Source organism: Poeciliopsis prolifica, unplaced genomic scaffold (assembly GCF_027474105.1).
Source record: "Poeciliopsis prolifica strain line A6 unplaced genomic scaffold, Auburn_PproV2 SCAFFOLD099, whole genome shotgun sequence".
In the NCBI taxonomy this organism is placed as follows: domain Eukaryota; kingdom Metazoa; phylum Chordata; class Actinopteri; order Cyprinodontiformes; family Poeciliidae; genus Poeciliopsis; species Poeciliopsis prolifica.
Genome location: NW_026562474.1, coordinates 853,957 through 875,560, shown reverse-complemented (window position 1 = coordinate 875,560; position 21,604 = coordinate 853,957). Strand labels below are relative to the sequence as shown.

Here is a 21,604-nt window from a genome sequence, read left to right as displayed (position 1 = left end):
ATCATGACGCTGAACATTTTGGATGCCAGTAAATTATATTTTGGGATTTAATGCGACAGTATCTACTTAGTTAAAGAGCCTGATTTATTTAACATGAGCTCAGTTCGCTAAGTGAGACTGGCTCTCCGCTTCCAGAACATTTCTGGGTTAAATCAGATTTTTTTCATGACAGCTACTGACCAGTCATACTTTAAAAATGGAAACAGACTACAGGCATACAAAATATAATTGGAAGTCTTTGGACATCCTTTCTTTGTAAGAGGTTTTTATTCAATTTTAAAGCTAATTCCAAGCTGATGCAACCTACATTAATATTTGCTTTCAAACAATACCCACACATGGAAGCAGATGGTTTTGGACCAAACAGGAAGATGGAGACAGAACCACGAGACATGAAGTGAGACTGAACAAGTCTGGACCAAATATGACCGGTGAAATAAACTCTGAAAACTACCCTTCACATCCTGTTTGGATAATTATAAATCATGACTCTGTCTTGGAGTTAGTCATGAAATTAAAATGAAAACAAAACTGTGTAGGTGGGATGGGTGAGTTACAGTCAGAGGCAGCATATGCAGTGAAATGTGTTTATGGTGATGTGTATTCATCTTACTCACGCTTTTAATTTGTTACCTGTCATATGGAATGAGTGGATGTGTGTGTAGGTGTGTGTGTGTGTGTGTGTTCAGGTCTTTCCCATATACGCTGATGGTGTCTCTTAGGCTTCCAGTAGCTAATGGGTTCTTCAATCACAACTACTGACCAGCGAGAGGATGAACAAACAAAAAGAGAGACAGATGCCTGCAGTTCCACAGAGGAGTTTACCATCCATCCATCCATCCATCCATCCATCCATCCATCCATCCATCCATCCATCCATCCATCCATCCATCCATCCATCCATCCATCCATCCATCCATCCATCCATCCATCCATCCATCCATCCATCCATCCATCCATCCATGTTTAGTTTAGAACAGATCAGAAATATTCTTTATTGTCCCAAAGTGAGAACAGTTTGCTGTGGGAGGTCAAGCTGTGAACTTTGGAAACTAGGTCTCAAAGGCGGAGCTAGGTTCAACCAGGCATTTTGCACAGCTGAATGGTTGCCATGGAGATTAAAAAAATTTCTCAAACATGCACGAATGAATTAAGGCAACACTCCAGGTAGTTTGGATGAGGAAATAACATTATAACATGATGTAAAGCACAAAAAAGTCAACTTTACCTAATAGTTGGCTTTTAGTGGACGAGCCTTAAGCCTGTCCAGCTGCACTCAGCCATCCACATCCAGTTATTCCTTAGCAACTGTTTCCATTTTCACTGTCATTGAAGACCTGCTGACCCATCATCTTCATAACCATCATCATGTCAGTAAGAACCTCACAGTCATGAAGAAAACACCCACTGGCATCAGATCAAAATATGATCATGAAATTATCAGCGTGATCTTTTGCTCTCCATTTGTTTCACAGCCTGAATAGTTAAAGACTAATGCTCTATTGAATTAGGAGAAGAAAAATCAGCCTACACACTCCAACATAGAACTGGCGAACATTGCTCAGGCAGAAAATATTAAATCAAACTCGGCTTCACCGATTATATTTTTTCTTTCCTGAACTCACTCAAGGTCTTCTCTGAATATTTGGACAATCCTGAAGCTTCTGACAAACTCACAGCTGATGGAAGACAGATTCATCTTTAACAGTTAGCAAAAAAATAAATTAAATAAAACTAATCTGCAACTTAACCTTCAGTTAAGTTGCCTTTTTTGTGTCAGAAAAACGAACTTGAAGCTTTCAGAGAGGAAGAACCTCGGACTAAATAATGATAAAGAACAAATCGAAGCAAAGGGCAGAAGAAACCAGCTGTTTAATCTGCCCACCATATTTCAGTCAGCATTAGCTCCTCAGACTAGTGACTACAGCATCTACTGTAATCCCATTAAGCATCAAATTTATGTTGCATTATTCTATTACCAAACGAAACATTACATTTGCAGTATTTAATCAGGGATGGCATTGCTTTGCATTATGTCATTAAAGATGTCGTGGGGTTGCATTAGATGGCTCTCCGTGTCCATTAAACATGGCCAGCTGGGCGGCTTGGAAATTGCTGCTCAGTAATCTCAAAATTAAAACACATTACAGCTTAGGAGCTTTTTCTGCGCAGCCTTCACTGTGAAACCAACAGGACGGGTTGGCTTGTTGCCACGAGGAAATCGTAATTTATTTTTCTGTTTATTTTTATTTTTTTCAACCAGCTGAGGGGGAGATTTGAGGAAGGGTTTGAGGAAAATTGTCTGACCTATGGTGTGAATGAATTTTTCAAAACCCACAGGAGCGACTCTCTGATGTACAGCTGAGGAGAAAAACTGACCCCCTGAAGCCAGGCAGTTTACCAGCTTTCACTGAAAGTGTGTGAAATGACCTCTGAAAGCAGCTCGTTGTCTCACTGACCTCTTCAAACGTATTCACTTGTGAAACCTTAGATGCAATCCACAGCTGAACGTTCTACCAATTAGCTCAAATTACAGCCAGATTAGCAGAAAACAACGGTTCATTTTTTTAGGGTTGGGAACGTTCAGGCAGTGACACGTGATTAATCTGAACATTTTAACACCCTAATGTTATGTGATGCAGATTAATCTAACTACGATGTTGATCTAAAAGCCTCTCTCCTGCGGAGGGATACCAGCTCACAGCAGCTGGTCATCGGCTCCACTCTAACGGAGACAAACGACAGCGAAACCTGAACGTTTTCCACAACACAAACAGCAACAACAGTTGAAAAATGTTCAGTTTCTTGTGTTGTGTCGTAGTGTGCACTTCGACGTGTAAAGCCCAAAATTTCACAAGCATGAATCATTCTGGTCACTCGGCTGGATAAGGACCAGCAGCTGTCGCCTCGTCCAGAATTAATGAACAAGGAACATTTTTAAAGTAATGTGTCAAACAAAATGGCTTTCTTTAAACCTTCCTGAAAGGTTCCTGAACATGTCTGAAGTATCTCACATGTGAGATACTTCACATGTGAGAAGTATCTCACATGTGAGATACTTCAGACATGTTCAGTTTGAGACAGTGAAACAATTTTTGACAATGTACAAACAGTGGCGGTTTTTGAAATGGGCAGTTGCCCATGCCGGCATCAAAAAGGGGCGGGGCAACCAAGAACTAGGAAATAAAATATCTTCTCTAGTGTAGTAGGTTCCATGTAGTTACTGTTAAAACTACATTACCTGATTTCTGATTGAAAAAAAAAAAGACAACAACAAACAGATAATAATTGAATTGGTAACCAGAGCATCACTCACAAACCACAACTACTCTATATTTATACTTCAGGCTTACAAAGTTAAGCATACTGATTAAACGTGATTGATCACATCCTGTCAACCCTGATTTGACTTTATTAGTCTTTTTTCTTTTATGTAGAATAACTGCAAAGAATGCAGTACTGGCCTAGTCAAAGAATTATGCTGATTTTTCTGCCACATCTGGTGACACCAAACTAGAAGCTGAGGTTTTCACTTTGACTCTGTTGTCACCCCAAATAAATAATATTAGATAAAGAGAGGAGGAGAGGAGCATCAAATAATCTAAATTTTAGGATGTCTTTCTCAGCTCAATATCTTGAAATGTATTACTTTTGTTGAAACAAAGCTGGCGGCTGTAACTAATTTGATTTTCCGTGTCTTGTAACTGGCTTGATAAGTCTGAAGTGTGAAGTGAAGCCGCTCGGCAGCCTCGCCGAGCGGATCCTGTAAATGGTTTTCATACTGACAGATCTCCCTTCCCGCACCTCCCTCAGGGTTATGTTCTTTCTCCAAGCTTGTACTTTCTTAACACTAATGACAAACTGCAACCACCATGAAGACGGACGCTTTTATCAAGTGGACGGAGGAAAAAAGATGGAGAAAATGATGCAGGCTCTGCGCTGATCGCTCTGTTCTGTGATGCAGTCATTTTTGCTTTATGGCAAAAATGAGGGAAAAGGTCACAGCCTCCTTTTGATTCTTTGTCTGGGAAAGATAAGAAAACCCAATAGTTGCTTATCTTTTGGCTGCATGTTAAGATAATTACATCAGTGAGGCCCTGCAGTGTCCATTTCTCCCACTGTGAATTAGTTTCTATTGCGGTTTTGCCACAGAAAATGAATAAAAACAGATATTTGACAAAAATTTCTTATGAAAAGATGACACACAATAATCCAAAGACTCACTACAGGGATTGTGATAGTCTCTGAACCACATTTCAGATAATATAATTTCTGCAGTTTAACTGCCTAATTGCCAATTTGGCTCTGAAAACTAAGCGTTATTGACCCAACAGTTATGAGTGATACTCAGTTCCTACAGACTAGCTCACAGCAATTAGCAAACACCTGGTGGAACTGAGCATCTGCTGAGCTCATCATATGAGCCACGTCTCAGAACAATGCTTGTAAAAACCTTGATAAAGGGTTAACAGACGCTGTGATGACTTCCTGGAGGTGGAGATTCAGAAAGAGCAGGGGCCTCATGGTAAAGCAAAAAATGCCATATTTTATGCACCAGTCAGCATGGAAAAAAATTTACTTTGCGTCAAAGTTTTTGCAAATATGCGCACACTTCTTCGCTGGTTGAAAATGTGCAGTAGCCATGCAAACTTTTTCTTTGGACAATATCAAACTACAAAGCATCAAAACTCACCTAAATACACTGAAATCTGACTATATTCAGTTATTTTGCCCAAGAAGCATCAAACCTGATGTCTTTTTCATGATTTTAATATTTTATTGTTTAAATGTGAACGATGAATCTGTACCACATTTATCCTCAGACAATAAGCTAAAACACACACAAAATAAAGAAAACAAAAATAAAAGGATGTGAAAACCTCACTAGAATGTAAATTGTACTTTTCCTCAGTTTGTGTCTCATTAAGGCAAATGAAATGCCTCCATAGAATCATTTCATTCTGAGTGAAAAAGAAAACAGGTTTGCATCAGCAGATTAACTCCAAACAGGTTTGATTATTTTAAGCTGATCAAGGTGTGCATGCAATCATACATGGGCCACAATTATGCAGCACAATGTAATTGTGGCACAGAGCTTTGGCTCTAATGGAGAACATCCCAATGGAAGGATTCAGAGGGAGCGATTGATCAGATATCATATCGATCTGCTGGGAAATGTTGATGATGGTTCATTAGTGTTTAGATTAATCCCTACTGATCATGCTGGAGCTCTGAGCAGAATTTAAAGAAGGAGCTGTGCAGCACCTGTACCGGTACCGGTACCGGTACAGCTGAAGTCATCTTTCAGTTGAGACACCAGCACCTTTAGGGACAGAGATGATCTCTATTATGTAAATGTTCAACTTCTGCACATGATTCTATTATTTTGAATAAAAAATGTTTATTTAATTTGGAAAAAACCCAATAACAACAAAAAAACACTGAAACATTATCTCACTATGCTTCTTTGTTCTGATTTAACTTCAGACCTTGTTTGATGTTTGAACATTCTGGTTTTAACTGTCTATGTCAGAATTGGTGATTCAGAAGCGCTCTGCGTTTTTCCATGAATGATCAAACATTATCTCAGATAGGTAGGTGAGAACATGTAACAATATTAGGGTTGTTATAATATAATACCAATTAAATCTCCACCGACTTCAACTTGTCAGATAACAAAGATCCAATTTTGTTTTACAACATATAAAAATCTGGATGAAATGATGCACACAAGTAGACTTTAATTTCTCCGAGCTAAAATAACGTGGAGGTTATCAGCGATAGTGGCAGATTTCTCCTCCGCTGCCCACTGATGTGATCTCGTATCAGGAGAGCGACATGAAAACATTTTTGGCTGCTTGTCAAGGCTCGGCCTCTGGGGAGCGCTGCTCCCGCTCACTCTGCTGCTGGAGTTGTTGCCTTTCGTTTAGCAAAAACAACTTCCTGTTTTGTACGTGAGCGTGCAGGTTACCATTGGGATGACTTCACATTTCATGACAGGTTGACAGAATCATGCTGGTACAGTCAAAGTCTGTGTGCTGAAGGAATGCAACAAAGGAAGGCAGAGCCTGTTTGACCTGACAGCAGCAGCTCTGGCTGGGACTAGAAAGGCTGAGAAGCCCCTTGCTGGAGCGATGGATCTGGACTTCACTGGACTCTTCCTCACTTTTATCTATGTATGCTGTTGGATGTTGGACTGCATGTCACACCAGGGGTAACGAGGTACTTCAAGGCAAGGCCAAAAAAAAGTCTGTGTGAATATAATAACCAAACCTCTCTCTTAATAAAACTCAATTACTTTGGTTGATTTGCATTGTTCTCCGTGCAAACAGATTTATGTGACACACCAACATAAACTATGGATCACCTGTGAAAGAAAAATGATTTATATTTAAAATATCTGGACATTCACTGAAACTATCAGGTCTGGCAGAGACAGAATGAAAGGATCTCCACTCGTTTCGACCGGGACCAACATGGCAACATTGAGTAACCTGTTCCCCTCCTCGCCTGTGGTGGCACTGGACCACGAATCAGTGAAGGAAGCAACATGAGAACTTCAGAAAAAGACACTGAGCACAACTTCTTTCTTCACAAATTGTAAACAAAAGTAGAGTGGCATCAGATTTTAGAGGTTGTAGGATTTCTCTTGTGTCTTTGCCAAACGACCATGAGCCATTTCTCCCGCTAGCGCTGGACTTACATGTTTGTTTTGGTTGTAGCTGCCCAGAATGCCTTGCACCATAGTCTACTTCCTAATTTTTTAAATGATGATATTGAACTTTGGCTCAATCAAAACCAAAAGATTGCTCTTGATCACAACTGAAAAATGATTTCGAATGATGGTTAAGAGTGACGGTCAACAGAAAGGTTTGCGAACGCCTCTCACTCAGATACTTGTTGGGTTTGCATGTTTCAGGTAAATGATGTGCGACTACTTCCCAATTCAGTCACCTCAGCTGTAGGACAGGCTGATCACCTGTGCCACCTTAACAAATAAACCAAACAGAAACATTTAGGAGTCATTCCCATCGTTTCTGTCCAGACCTGATCTAAGACCACCAGTGTGACCAGACTGCCACCTCTCATATTCACTGAATGTGATATTGTAATAATACAAAATAGACTCACTCTACTTTTCAATGCATAGCATTTTATTTTGACCAGTCAGTCTGGGTGGCTGACCTTTTATTTCTTAAGCACACAGCATGTTGCTAATAGTGCCTCGACATTCACAACCAAAAGCTGCATTATGCTGAATCTCAGGCACTAAAAGCATCATTTTCTTAAGTTTCTGTGTAATTTAACCAACCCCTCGGTGGTGTTGTTTATATAACCAAGGAGGAAACAGTAAATGCTCCGAAGACTATTTGGTTGTATTTCATCTTGGCGTTATCGTGTCAAAAATAGTGTGAATTTCTTAACACAGCGTGAACAGAGTTAATGAATCTCTGGTGGCAAATTCAACTGGTGTGTTCAGAATCTGTGAAGAGGAGAGTCCCAGTTTATTAAGGATGCTGAGCTGGCTATTAACTGCTCCCACATCCAGCACAGATGTGACACACACACAATTAGAATGAAGACACGGCGACAAAGTCAGACTCTTTTTGTAAAACTTGCACAGCTGCTAGGAGAGAATTATACTGTTCTTGCACTTTTTATGACAAGTGAAGAGATTTGATACAGCAGTTTTTTTTTATTATTCTTCAGTAATTGGAAAGCGAGTTTTAAACAACAGAACAGAAAGGCATGAAAGAGAACAAAGAGTCAGGAACAGATCTAAGCAGAATTGGCTACTGTAATATTCTGGAGACAGTAAGTCAGACACTGAGTGAGTTTAAGCGTTAAGAGATTGTAAAAGTTGTATAGTCAAGTATGGAAAGAGGCTCCAGACTGATTAGCACAAATGGTTTAAGCGCTGACTCGGCACACACAGGCAGCTGAGACATCTTATAGTTGGAGAGTTGTGGGTTTAACTCCAACTTCGTCCTCTCAAATGTGTTGATCTGCACATGGCCAATGCACCTTACACCAAGTCCCTATGGATTTGCATAACTGTCTGTATGGCTGGTTGAGTCATACTGAAGCATAAAGAATTTTGAATGTTGAGACTCGAAAAGTGGTACATAAAAATTCAGTCATCTATACATTCAAGAAGTAGCAGTAAAAAATGGAGTGGGTGTGAAGTGGCAGCTTAATTATCAGGAGTCACATTTTACAAAACCAATGCTCACAAAACATGCTAACACTATATTACATCTATTATGTAAAAAGGTAAGATATGTCCTACTAAGTCCATTAAATGAAAACAAATAGGTTTTCATTACTGTCAATACAGTCAATTGAAAACCTGAGCATTGAGTCATGCTATTCACAGGGTCAACAACCACAAAGAGCTAAAATCCACACATACTTGAGAGCCCCTCTAACATTGATAACTGCCATTAATAATAGTTCAGACACTGAATATTCCAAGTATACCTCAATATTCATTAATATGCGCAGCTGAGACCATCTTAGTACTACCTCAGAAACTAACATCTATAGTCTTCCTTATTTCTGCTCTTACTTCTACAAATGTACAGGAATATATGTACTTACAAGAGTCAAAACATGAAGCAGCAAGCAATTGGTATAAAATACTCTCCTTTTATATCATGGAAACTGATTCCAGACCATCTTCACCTCACCAGACATGGAACAGCCACCTCTACATTCATGACACGGACGGTAGAGCGATACGTTAGCGCGCCTCATTCCTCCCAGCAGCTATCAGACTCTATAACCAGCCCTGCTCCCTCAGGCTACATAAAACAGAAACAATATCAATACTATCAACATAAAACCAAGTCTTTAAACTGCTCAGATCAGACTCAGCAATATTACCTCCATCGATATGCAATCACCATTTACAGTCCAATTATTTTTTTTCTTTGCAATCAGTTCAAACCTGTTTATGTTGCTGTTTTTTCTGGACAAAAATAAGTGCATGGTTTTGTAACCTTCGAGGTGATATATATATATATATATATATATATATATATATATATATATATATATATATATATATATATATATATATATATATATATATATATATATTTTTTTTTTAACATCTGTCTTATGTATCTGGCTTTGCAGATTTTTGTCTGAATTTGACTGAAACCCACAGTTAAAATATTTCCAATTTGAACTACAAGAATAAACACATTTTTAGCTTCTCTTGTGTGTTTTTTTTTAAACTCAAATCTTGAGATTGAATTGTTTGAATTGTTAAATCTGTGAATGCTACTGGATAAGAAATGTGCAGACCAGTTTCCCCCCACAATGTCACAAACTGCAACTTAAACCCCTTGGTTGGACAGGATCTCAGTGATTCACTGTTGCAGATCAACCAAAGAGGAATAATGTCTAAAATAATGATTGAGTCTTTTTTGTGCAACACTTGTTAAAAATGTCAAAATTTGGCATGTTTTATATGTAGTATTACAACATTTCATAAAACCTCATCAAAACAAAACAAAAGTCTGAAAACATTTTTTTCATCTCCAAAGAACTACTACAAACCCATGTACAAGGTTTAACTTTTATTTTATGGTTTTATATGCTCATGTGATGTTATGTCAGTTGACATTCTACAAGTTATAAGATTTAAGCGTTCAATGTCGCCATCTAGTGGTGAAGTGGTGAAATTTATGTTTAAGAGTTGAGCGTTAATGATTCATTAGAAAGACAGGTCAGGACAACGCAACGCATGGGTTTTCGCAGCAACACGGCTACTGTTTATTGGTCCTAGAAGCACTGTCGTAGTATAAGATTTATGTTAATATTCGTTGTGGCGACCGAGTGTACTTGTGAGTGCTGTATTGGCGCTGTGTATTATTCAAAGTTTGTATATTTATTTCATAGTTTTACACCTACTCCAACTGGCTTCATTAAAGACTCAACGCAAGCGCTCCAGTCTGTGTGATTCCTTTGGAGAGGAGTTTAGCTGAGTGTCGACTCCGGCAAGGCGTTGGAGGTTGAGGACATGACAGTAAAACGACACTTTCTGGCGGTCCAGCTTCAACGGTGAAAAGTAAACGAATTAATCAACGGAGAAAATCCAGCTCAGCAAAAGAGTAAGCAACACGCTTCAGCCTACATCATGTCAAGAAAAAGCTCCATATCAGGATCTGTTAAAACAAGATCACGCATCTCAGGCTCGTCTAATCAGTCTACGAGTTCGGAAGCTAGCAAAGTAGCAGTAGCGTTGGCACGTGCAGAAGCCGAAGCAGCTAAAGCTGAGGCAGCATTCGTCGAGAAAGAAATTAAACTGAGGTTACAACAAGCAGAGCTAGAGGCTTCAACACAGCTTCAGAAAACACATTTAGAGGCTTCCTTAGAAAAGGTGCGCTCGCAGAAAAGAGCTGCAGCCGCAGAAGCTAAAGCCGAAGTCTTAGAATTAGCTGTGGGACAGCATAGTGAGACCTTCAGTGAAATAGATGTCCCAAATGAGGACCCAGATTCACGCACAAAAGACTATGTTGAGGGAGCAACCCAACATGGGCCTACATTTAACTTGGAGCAAAGAACCTCTGCATCAGTAATGGCGTTGCCAGTTCAGCCAAGACCAGAACCTGCCATAATGATGCAGGCTCAGAATCCTACTAGGACAGTGGGGTCCAATCACCATTTCACGCTACAGACAAGATTAAATGAAAATGTATGCCAAAAATGGAGCAAAACACAGGTTCTTGGGATAATCCAACGGACATTCCCTTCTGTAGAACAGACTATAAAGACAGAAATGATCATTTGCCTTTGCCACAAAACGCATGCTATCCCAACGACGGTTCGCAAATGAGTCATGGGGATGAAAGTAAATGCATGTCTGACCTTGTCAGATTCATGGCAAGACGGGAGTTAGTCTCCACAGGACTCACACAGTTTAATGATCGTCCTGAGTGCTTTAGAGCCTGGAGAGCATCCTTTTTGAGTGTAATCAGAGATTTAAACCTCTCAGCTAATGAACAGCTTGACCTTTTAGTCAAATGGTTAGGGAAAGACTCAGCAGAACATGCTCGACGTTTAAGAACGGTGCATGTGAATTATCCTGAGTACGGCCTCAGGGCAGTTTGGGATAGACTAAACGAATGTTACGGGGTTTCAGAGGTGGTGGAGAGTTCCTTGTTCAAAAGGTTGGAAAGTTTTCCAAAGATCTCTAATAAAGACCACCGCAAACTAAGAGAACTTGGCGATTTGTTAATGGAAATAGAAGCAGCTAAGGTGGACGGTGATCTACTAGGTTTGAGTTATCTAGACACGCCACGTGGAATTAATCCTATTGTACAGAAGTTGCCATTCTATTTGCAAGAAAAATGGCTAACATCAGGCTTTCAGTATAAGCAGGAACACAGGGTTCTCTACCCTCCATTCAGATTCTTTGTGAACTTTGTTTGTAACCAAGCAAAAATGAGAACTGATCCCTGTTTTATGCCAACGACTTTGAATAATGATTCAGCTGAGCACCATAGGCAAGCTTTAAGAGCTGATAGTCATAAACCTCTTGCTGTAATGAAGACAGGGGTTTTCACTAAGAAGTTACCTGGACAGCAATGTGGCTCTGTTCAAACCAGTATGCAATCTGCAAGCAGACCCATCATAACAGATGATCCAGCCAAACATTGTGTGCTACACAACAAACCTCATCCTCTCTCGAAGTGTAGAACCTTCAGAGGAATGCTCATTGAAGAAAGAAAGGCAATTCTCAAGAAATATGGAATATGCTACAAATGTTGTAAAGCTGTACATCTGGCAAGAAACTGTGAAGAAGAAACAGTCTGTACAGAGTGTGGAAGTGTAACACATGTCTCAGCTCTACACCCAGGACCTACACCGTGGGTAAACACCCCAGATTCTCGGATATCAGAGAACGGCGGGGAGGGAACAAGTGAGAAAAAGGAAGAAGCCGTCTCCACGACTTGCACCAAAATCTGTGGCAAGGAAATCTCAGGACGCTCCTGCTCTAAAATAAGTCTGGTGAAAGTATATCCAGATGGTCGTCCAGGTGCTGCAGTGAAGGTGTATGCAATATTGGATGATCAAAGCAATAGATCACTTGCACGGACTGAATTCTTTGATATGTTCAACATAACAGGGACAGCCACACCGTATTTCCTTAAAACGTGTGCAGGAACTATGGAAACGCAAGGCAGACAGGCTTGTGGCTTTATGATCGAGGCGAACGATGGCAGCATTCAGCTCGCTTTACCAACGTTGATCGAGTGCAACGAGATCCCGAATAATCGGTCGGAAATCCCGACACCAGAAGTGGCATTAAACCACAGCCATTTGAAACACCTTGCAAAGTACATTCCGGAGCTCGAGGAGCAAACTCCTATTGTACTCTTATTAGGCAGAGACATTCTTAGAGTGCACAAAGCTAGGAAACAAGTTAATGGCCCACACAATGCACCATATGCCCAAAAACTGGACTTGGGATGGGTGATTGTTGGTGATGTATGTTTAGGAGATGTTCATAAGCCATCTGCTGTGACCTCCTGTTACACCAACATCTTAAAAACTGGACGGCCCTCTCTATTTGAGCCGTGTCCAAGGAGTTACACAGTTAAAGAGAGATTCTGTTGTGATGACCCCATCTCAACTCCATCTTTCAACACAGGCTTCATCAGCAGTAGTGAAGGTCTGGATGCGGATGTCTTTCTCCAAACAAAGACGGATGATTTGGACGCTCCTTCAATAGAGGACATTCAATTCCTGACAATGATGGACAAAGAAGTACATCAGGATGAAAAGAACAACTGGGTCGCTCTCTCTCCTTTCAGGACATGGCGACCACAGCTTCCAGAGAACCGCTCACAGGCACTTCAGAGACTTCACTCACTGCAGCAAAACTTCAGGAGAAAGCCGGAGATGAAACAGCAGTTCTTCGACTTCATGGAAAAGATCTTCAGAAACGGGCACGCAGAGAGGCACCCCCTCTGGGACCAGGAGGAGCATTGGTATTTACCTTCATTTGGGTTTTTCATCCTAAAAACCATCTCAGATCAGAGTTGTCTTTGATTCTAGTGCACAACATAACAGACTTTCTTTGAATCAGGTACTCTTAACAGGGCCTGATCTCAATAATAGCCTCAATGGAGTCCTTCTGAGGGTTCAGGAAGGAACCAATAGCCTTTTCAGTAGACATAGAGCAAATGTTTTATTGTTTCACAGTGAAACCAGCAGATCGCAATTTCCTCCGGTTTCTCTGGTTTAAGAACAATGAGCCGGAAGGAGAGATAATAGATTACCGCATGAAGGTGCATGTTTTTGGAAACAGCCCTTCCCCTGCAGTAGCTATTTACTGCCTTAGGAGGGCAGCAGAAGCTGGCCAAAAAGAGTTTGGTGAGGACGCTAAACAGTTTGTCGTCCGCGATTTCTATATGGATGGCCTAAAATCCCTTCCTTCGTCAGAGGATGCCATCAGCCTGCTAAAAAGAACAAAAGACATGTTAGCTTGTTCTAATCTAAGGCTACATAAGCTGGCATCTAACAGTAAAGTGTAATGGAAGCTTTTCCTGGTGAGGATCATGCTACCAATCTGAAAGACCTGGATCTAGATTCAGGCAACCTGCCTATGCAGCGCAGTTTAGGATTGCTGTGGGACTTGGATTCAGACAGTTTCACTTACCAAGTTCAGGAGGAGAGAAAAGCATTCACTCGGCGTGGAGTCCTCTCCACTGTAAATAGTTTGTACGACCCACTTGGATTGGTGTCTCCAATCACCATTCAGGGCAAAGCACTTCTTCGAGAACTCACCACAGACTCCCCAGACTGGGATGCGCCTCTTCCTCCAGAGAAGGAGAAGCAGTGGGAGAGTTGGAGAAGCACTCTTAAAGAGTTGCAGCATTTTAAGATCCCTAGATCTTACACACATGTACCACCATCTGCTGCAAAGCACAAAGAACTTTGTGTGTTCTCAGATGCCTCTGAAAGAGCAGTGGCAGCAGTTGCATATTTAAAGACTGTGGATGGGCATGGAAAATGTCACACTGGCTTGATAGCAAGTAAAGTCAGACTTGCACCAAGGCCTGGCTATACCATACCTAGACTAGAGCTTTGTGCCGCAGTCATGGCAGTGCACTTGTCTGAGGTTATTGTCTCAGAAATTGACATTCAGTTCACATCAGTTACCTTTTACACAGACAGTAAAGTTGTCCTGGGGTACATTTACAATGAAAAAGAAGATTTCATGTATTTGTTCACAACCGTGTCCAGAGAATCAGACGCAGCACACGGCCTCAGCAATGGCAATATGTGCACACAGAGCACAACCCTGCAGACATTGCTACACGACCTGTTCCAGCAGAACTGTGGAGAAACACAATATGGTTCACTGATCCAGCCCTTCTATCCAAACATGAAGTCTCATCAGTTGTAGAGCAAACATATGAGCTTTTGGATCCAGAATACGATCCAGACATAAAGAAAGTGACAACTCTAACAACAGTAGTGTCTCAGCATCTCGGCTCTCATCGTTTTGAGCGATTCTCTTGTTGGAGAACAGTTGTTAGAACAGTTGGATTGATTCACATCACTCAGTGCTTCAAAAAGAGACGAGACGACCTTTCAATGGAGTGTAAAGGCTGGCATTTGTGCTCACCACACTTGTCAGTGGACATTCTCAAAGACAGTACTACAATAATTCTCAGATCTGTTCAGCAGGAAGTCTTTGGAGCAGAGCTGGAATTGATTGCTGCTAATCAATGCATTCCAAAGAGCAGCCTGTTGTGGTCGTTGGATCCTTTCATTGACTGCAAGGGAGTTCTAAGGGTCGGAGGTCGTCTTCAGGAAGCGAACTTAGGATCTGCAGAGAAAAGACCAGTAATTCTACCTGGACGTCATCATGTCACCACCCTGATAGTTCGTCACTACCATGCAGAATCTCAACATCAAGGGAGGCATTTCACGGAAGGAGCTATCAGATCTGCAGGCTTTTGGATCCTGGGTGGCAAACGATGCGTGAGTAAACTCATCTTTGAATGTGTCACATGCAAAAGGCTCAGAGGAAAGTGTGAAGTTCAAAAGATGGCAGATCTCCCGGCTGACAGACTCAGCACGGAACCACCGTTCTCTAATATCGGCCTAGATGTCTTTGGTCCATGGTCTGTATCTGCCCGACGGACAAGAGGAGGTCATGCGGAGAGCAAGAGGTGGGCTATTTTGTTCACATGTTTAAGTGTCAGAGCTATCCATATCGAGGTCATTGAATCCTTGGATACCTCCAGTTTCATAAATGGATTGAGAAGATTCCTGGCCATCAGAGGACCAGTGAAGCACATCCGCTCTGACAGGGGAACTAACTTTGTCGGGGCTTCAAAAGTCCTAGGAATTCCCTCAAATATTGATGAAACATCTGTGCAGGGATTTCTTTCAGATCACGACTGCACTTGGACCTTCAACAGCCCTCATTCTTCTCACATGGGCGGAGTGTGGGAACGGATGATTGGTGTCACACGCCGCATTTTGGACTCAATGTTCCTTCAGATGGGAACTTCCAAACTCACGCACGAGGTGCTCGTGACCTTCATGGCAGAGGTCGCAGCTATCGTCAACAACAGACCGTTGATTCCTGTCTCCTACGATCCTATGGATCCATTCATCCTTACACCTGCCACTTTGTTGACGCAGAAAGTGGGACCTTGTCCAGCTCCTGTGAGAGACTTGGAGGACAAGGACTTGTCCCGACAGCAATGGCGCAGGGTGCAAAGTCTGTCTGACACCTTCTGGGACAGATGGCGCAAGCAGTATTTATCTACTCTGCAACCTCGCAAGAAGTGGACATCTGAGCACAGAAGTTTGAAACCAGGAGATGTTGTGCTCCTAAGAGACAATGCGGTGAAACGTAATGTCTGGCCTATGGGCATCATTACTGAGGTGTTCCCCAGTAAAGATGGACTTGTTCGGAAAGTTCAAATTAAAGTACCGAAGGTAGATGGTATTAAGCTGTTCTTAAGACCCGCGTGTGATGTGGTTTTGCTTATTGCTTCGCAAGTGTAAAGGTTGTACATTTTTGTGTTATGTGAAACTTCGTAGTTTCAGACGGGGAGTGTGATGTTATGTCAGTTGACATTCTACAAGTTATAAGATTTAAGCGTTCAATGTCGCCATCTAGTGGTGAAATTTATGTACATCACTTTAAGAGTCGAGCGTTAATGATGTCATTAGAAAGCCGACAGGTCAGGACAACGCAACGCATGGGTTTTCGCAGCAACACGGCTACTGTTATACAATTGGTCCTAGAAAGCACTGTCGGTACGTATAAGATTTATGTTAATATTCGTTGTGGCGACCGAGTGTACTTGTGAGTGCTGTATTGGCGCTGCTGTGTATTATTCTAAGTTTGTATATTTATTTCATAGTTTTACACCTACTCCAACTGGCTTCATTAAAGACTCAACGCAAGCGCTCCAGTCTGTGTGATTCCTTTGGAGAGGAGTTTAGCTGAGTGTCGACTCCGGCAAGGCGTTGGAGGTTGAGGACATGACAGCTCATGTCCTCCAGGATTAAAGTAAAAGACCGCGTTCTTTAATTTTGCTATTTTAAAAACATCCCTATTATTGCTAATGAAAGCTTATTATATTCCATCCTGTGATGCTCAGGGTAGCAAGGAGGAGAGGTGAACCGTTTTATTTGGAGAACCCAGACTCCTCACTGACCTGCTCCTTTCAGCTCAGTAGTTGAAATCTTGTTTCCTTTTGGGTTTCTGAATATTGGCCACTGCAGAGCCACTCCAACAAGCTGCACACAGCTCTGTGAAGTCACTTTGCTCAGCAGTGCAAGAAACCACAAGAAATAAATGGGCATCAGGATAGAACTGCTGCCGGCGCTTTTGGACCATAACAGACTTTTTTCATGAGGTATTTGCATCTGGTTTCCTCACCTACAATTACATTTTATAGTAAAACTGAGATTATAAAATGTAGTTTCATTGTGAAAGCAAGGAACCTGAACAATAAAGTTTATTTCTAGCAATTGTTTTGAATAATTAGGACACAAACATAGCATCAGTTACATTATACTGGTAAATGTATCTGCTCACCTGACTTGTCTCACATCATAGCTTAAGTGACATCCCATTCCTATCAACTTTCAATATGTTAAATTGTTGGATGTTGGATTTCAAGTCAGAAATCCAACATCTGGACGTTGGTTTACCCTTTACAGCTGGAACAGCTTCAACTCTTCTGGGAAGGCTGAAGGTTCAGGAGTGTTTATGTGGACTTTTCTTCCAGAAGTGCATTTGTGATGTCACATACTGATGTTTAAGGAGAAGGCCTGGCTCTACGTCTCGCTTTAATTCATCCAAAAGGAGTTTTATCAGCTTGAGGTCAGGACTCTGTGCAGGACAGTCAAGTTCATCCTCACCGGACTCTACCATCCATGTCTTTATGGACCTTGCTTTGTGGACAGTCATGTTGGAAGAGGAGGGACCAGCTCCAAACTGTTCCCACAAAGTTGGGAATATGGAATTGTCCAAAATGTCTTTGTGTGATGAAGCATTCAGAGATCCTTTCACTGGAACTACGGGCCGAGCCCAGCTCCTGAAAAACAAGCCTACACCACAATCCTCCCTCCACCAAACTTATTTAGAAAGAGTTGTTAAAAATGTCAAATAAATAACAAGCTGCTGTTATGTTGCATTTGAGTCGGCTTGGATGTGGGAGTTACACACACCTGAGCTGAATGTGTTCTGGTTGAAACCCACTGGGATTTCCCATCTATTAGGATGTTAACTACTATTCACAGTACAATATGATGACAATGTATTTGTCTGTATTTGATGTATTCAAACAAATTCCAGACTGAACCACACAGTGTGTCTCACAGGCATATAGAGACATTAACAGTCAGTAGTGCAAATATTCATACCTGCAGTTTTCTTTATGATTACAAACATTACAGACTCGACAACTTTCAACTCAGAAATCCAACATCTGGATTCGTCCTTGTTGTATTTCTGACTGAGAACTCATAAAATTCAGCTTTCGAGTACAAACACAACTCAGGGAGTATTTGTGCTTTTCAGCTTTCACATATTTAATTTCCAACAGTTGTAAAATGATTCATTTTATTCTGTGGTTGTGATTCTTTAGAACTATTCTGAAAATATCTTGAATACTTCAACACATTCACTGCCAGCTCAGCTTCCTTTCAGTCATTTTATTGCTATTTTCACGAGGCAAATATTTGTTTTCCTTTTCAGAAATTGCTTTAACAATGTAGAACATCTAATGAATTGTCAACATAAATGCTTCTTGTTAAACTTAGTCTGAAAGCTTCTATTCTTAAACTTCACAGACTTTTCATGACATTTTTTTCTGTAATTTGAATCTTTTCTCTCTGTTGTTTTCTTGTTCATTCGGTTTTGTCCCAGCAGATTGTGGTTGCTAGAAGAAACTAAACTAATAATCATAATGTTGCATTCTGCTATTTAGACTGTTAGCTGAGTTCTGCAGGAATCATGTCATTATGACATCAACATGTCGCTGGTATTTTCTGCAGGAGCCACAAATGGAACGATAATCTGGTTGTTAAGTTGTACAATTTCCTAAACAATAAAAGTGCTAATGCAATAGAAGACCCGCAATTTAACATGCGGTAAAACAACTGTAAACAATCCTGTGCTCTAATGACTCTGCAAAGTCATTAGAGCACAAATATAAATTCATTTGACCTAAATGACCAAACCTTTGACCTGTAATTATTGCCATTATGAAGACAGATGAGATGCTCAGTTGTTCCTTTAATGATCATTTTCTTCTCCAAAAATAAAAGCAGACGTGTCTGAACAGGACAGTTAGAAAGTTGCGGCTCCAGGCCTTCTCCCTGGGCTCCTCTGTTGTCTGTGTGTTTATTTCCAGGTGACCACTGCTGATTGGATCTGGAGCCAGATGGCCACAGCCTCCATTACAGCCCATAACATCCAGTTCTTTCTCAGACTTCCTCCTGCTTCTCCCCAAGGCAACATCACGTCTGAAGTTTTAGTTGTTCTTCAGGTTGAGTTGGGTTAATATTCCAGGATGTAATTCAACAGGAGTTTTAATCATGTTTTGCAAGAGGAAGCCTGAATTTAGTTAGTCTTTTCCATAGAAAAGAACTGAAATATTGATTTTCAAATCTGTCAGAAATTTAAAAATCCTTTTCCAATCAGTAAGCATTATGAGGTTTTATTGACTGCAAAGCCGTTGAGTGGAACTTGTACCTTATAGTTAACTTCTTTCAGTATCAGAGGTGATTAATGGTGTTTTCACGTCTGATTGGCTGATTGATTTGCTTGAGTTTGGGACCAAAATGGTAACATATTAGATTTTCGTCTGGTGCGCTTCGCTTCCATACTGCACTGAGTCAAACTAATCAAACCCTTTGATAGACCTGTGTGACATATGAACAGCTAATCACTCTCACTGCAACAGGATTTGAAAATCATTTTGATTCATTCTAAATCAGCAACAACATTTTAATGAGTGCCTTTTAATTTTTTTCCCCTTGAATAATAAATACTCCAAAAGAATCCTGGGCTCCACTCCAGAGCATGTAATAAAAACTTTTATCTCTCTTTATGGTGACACTGCTTCCTGCTGGCCAACGTTTTTCCCCTTTAAGAGACAAACTGCTTCCTCACTCCTTGATGTAACGTCTAACCAGGAAGTGAAACAAAACAAAAAAACAATGCCCATCAAGTGAATCAGTGGAATCTGCACCTTGTTTGGATACTGGCAGAAAAGCCCAGAGTACTTCCAAGTAGAGACTCCATGTGCTTACATCAAAGAGGGGATTAGCCATTTGTTATGCTTGCTGAAAACCCTCCGTTGATAATTTCAGGAATGCACTTTTTCTGGGGGAAATTTGTATACTTCAATGTATTTCGCTTCCCAAAGAATAGTGGGAAGCCCCCAGCCCCGCCACGTGGGCTTAAGCTGGTCTTCCTTTTGGGATTCATGAGCTCAGAAGTGGTGGTGTTCAATTTTCTGGTTGGAGAAGTTGTCCTGAGGACATGGCCACAGATCTGCTATGAATGTGTGAGCCGGCTGGTTGCCTTGCCGTGGTCTTGGTGTTCACTGGGTAAGGTAGACCTCCCTCCTTAGTTTTCTAAGCCATATTTGCACAGAGGGTCAGATTTGTTAGTCATGATTCTATTAAATTATAATTGGGTTGTTTCTGAAGCAAACCTGATGGAGAATCGTTGAGGAAAAGTTGTTTTTATCATCTCTCAATTCAATGTTTTTATGTTTCCTGTTTTTTGCTCAAGCAAAGTTTTCAAAGTTTTCATTAAAGTTCCTCCCAAGAAGAGTTCCACGTTTGATAAATGCTTAGAAATTCCTAAGTTATGAAAAAAATATTAAATAACACAGTGAGGTCAGGCCAAAAAGTATAAATCCTGCCCTGACCAAATTGAACACTGAGAATTTCATACCCTTCATCCTGATACCCGGGATCGACACAGAATATCAACACTGCTTTAAAAAAACATTATTTCCAAAATGTGAGAGGATCTGATCTTCCAACAAATGAACTTAATTTCCTATCATTTAGACACATAACATATTTTGAACCACAACGTACCGGGCAGGATAAGGAGCAGTGTGACAGCAGCTTAGACGTCAAACCCATGTCTCTTTAAAAGGGATTGTGTGTCACTATAAAAGTAAGCCCCATTTCTCTGGAGGAAAAGCTTCCTCAGTGAGAGAAACTAAGGCTAAAAGTGTGTTTGAAAGTATCTGCAGTGTTTGTGAGTGAACTCTGTTTAAACCAGCAAACTTCATGTTTCCTGGGAAACAGTTTGTCATAAGTGCCAGGTGTAAGATGGATGGGTAACCTGGGCGACTCCATTCAACACTAGCGGTTCTGAATCACGCTCCAGCATTCAGGAGAACTACAGTCTTTTTTTCACATTTTTAAACAGTTTTTGCATCTGAGATTTCTGACAAATGTTAAAAAAATGTAAAACATGACAACAGTCACATGCTGCCTGCATTTCGGGCGTGTCATGATCCTCATGTAACTGCAGCAGAAGTCAAATTTCCGCTCTGTGAATGCTTTTCTTTTTGTTCTTGTATTCTTTGCAGACAGAGAATGTGACATTTATGAAGGAATGAAACAACATAGCTTAAAAACTGAAACTGTCTGAAACATTGCATATTACATTAGAAAACATCACTTATAGATGTTCTGTTTGGAATTTGGTTCTCTCCCGTTGTGTAAATTCCCCTCCTCTCTTAATGAGAAACTCTGTATTTTGAGTTGCATTGATTCTGTTGTCTTTTCTGTTCTTGGTTAAAATAACTTTTCCACAATTTATGTTAAATTTTATATTTTAATAAATTTTGCTCACATAATAAAATACTAAATTAATATTTAATGCAGGGTCAAAATAAAATACAGTCACTGACTTTTCTGAAACAGAAGCTGCTTCTCAAGAAGCTAAAAAATAATGTTTTTTATCAACAGTGACACTTTCAGCTTTAACCTTTCTCCTTAAGGTCCAAGCTGCTGTGCATTCAGACACAAACATACACACACACACACGCACACGCACCCACACACACACGCACACACA

General features: G+C 40.7%; 1 protein-coding gene across 2 annotated transcripts in view; it reads right to left on the bottom strand.

Moving 5' to 3' along the window:
* LOC129353936 (uncharacterized) overlaps nt 1-21,604 on the bottom strand; it is a 95,398-nt gene that overhangs the window by 29,885 nt on the left and 43,909 nt on the right. The window lies entirely within an intron of this gene.